The sequence below is a fragment of the Nanorana parkeri genome, unplaced genomic scaffold (assembly GCF_000935625.1).
Source record: "Nanorana parkeri isolate BGI_ZX_2015 unplaced genomic scaffold, ASM93562v1 scaffold339, whole genome shotgun sequence".
Taxonomy (NCBI): Eukaryota; Metazoa; Chordata; class Amphibia; order Anura; family Dicroglossidae; genus Nanorana; species Nanorana parkeri.
The window spans coordinates 680,339-681,941 of record NW_017306607.1 but is presented as its reverse complement, the minus strand read 5'-3'; positions in this window follow the sequence as shown (position 1 = coordinate 681,941).

Sequence of the window (1,603 nt, the reverse complement as noted above, 5' to 3'; positions counted from 1 at the left end):
GCATGACCTGTGGTGACGCCTCTGCTTGCCTCAAGTACTGTCCTAACAAATCTTTCTTTTGTCTTTCAGAGAAAATGCCGAGTGGAATCCAGCACAGACTCCGAGTCGGACAACACCGAGGTATTCCGGAGCTTCTGAACTATTCCGCTGCTTGCTTCATTTATATTCTGTTATCTGACATTTTTGGGGAGACTTCCCCCTTTATACACTTGTTGGCTAAATTGATATTCTAAGTCGGGACAGAAGAATGATCGACTGTAAATTTTGTGACTTATCCCCCCCCCGTGTGCTTATACGGGATTTCCCCTTGGGCTTCTAGGTCAGAGTTTCTTAAACGATGGGTCGGACCCAGATTGGTTTGCGGACATTTTTTGGATGGATCACCAACAAATCCACCTAAATTCCTTCTTCTTTGTTTTTAGAACTTTGGAAATAATTTGTCCAGCACGTCGACACACGAGATCACGTCAAAGAATGTGGAGTTACTGAAATTACAGGTATGTATCTGATTTATTTTACATCAAAAAGTGAAGATTTGTTATCTTATTGGGGAACGTGTAGAAAGCTTCATTGTGCCCAAGCAGTATGCGGGGAAAACTGTTCCTTTTATGTCTTGGAATCCTTCTGAAAAATAGTGGAGCACTTCTGGTATATGAGGGTGCCTAGGCCTCCCTGTGTTTAGCGGTGTATCTGCAGTGCGACATATGAGGCACTGCTGTCTCCCAGTCTCAGGAGATTTAGAATGGGATTTGGTGATGTCACTACTGTGCTGCGCACTGTTCTTGCTGGAGGCTTTGACACGAGGAAGCAAAACCCTGCCTCTAGCAAGATGGCCGCCTCCACAAGGAAACACCGTGCAGAAGAAGAAACAAGTTGAAATGAGGTGCTGGATTCATATTATTACGGCCCGTTCACACCATCCTCAGCGCTTTCCGGCCCGATTTGTGGCCAGGACGCACTGGGTCGCATTGCGGCTGGCTGGCTCACTTTGTTGTGGCACGGGAGGGGGCGAGTCGGTCTATTGAAGTGAATGGCACCGCAACCACGCCCTCCGGCCGCAATGCGATCAGGAACGCAATGCACATCAATGCCTGTGGTCCACTCCGGTCTGGTCAGAAAAGATGCTGCAAGCACTATTACTAGGCATTGATGTGCCTTGCGTTCCCATGCGGCCGGAGAGCGTGGCTGCGGTGCCATTCACTTCAATGGCCCGCCACGCCCTCTCCCGGCCCACAACATAGTGAGATCCAGTGCGTTCTGGCCACAATCGGGCCGGAACGCACCGAGGATGGTGTGAACGAGGCCTAAGTAGATAAATTGCAGCAAGGCACAATGGCTCCGATGAGGCTGTTCTCAACAAAAACGGGAAGTCCCTAAAACAAGAGGCCCAGATTTGAAGATTCGTGTGTATGAAGTGTAATGAGAGCCGCACATGAACAGTCTAGGAGGCCAAGAACTTTGAATATTTTGGTTCACAAATGACATCAAAGAACAGCCAACGTGTTTCAGGGGCTCCTCCTTTTTGAGGGCTTAAAATGTATTGGGTAATTTTGAGGACACAAGAATGGCATGTGGGGGGGGGGGGGGGGGGGGGCCCTCGGTG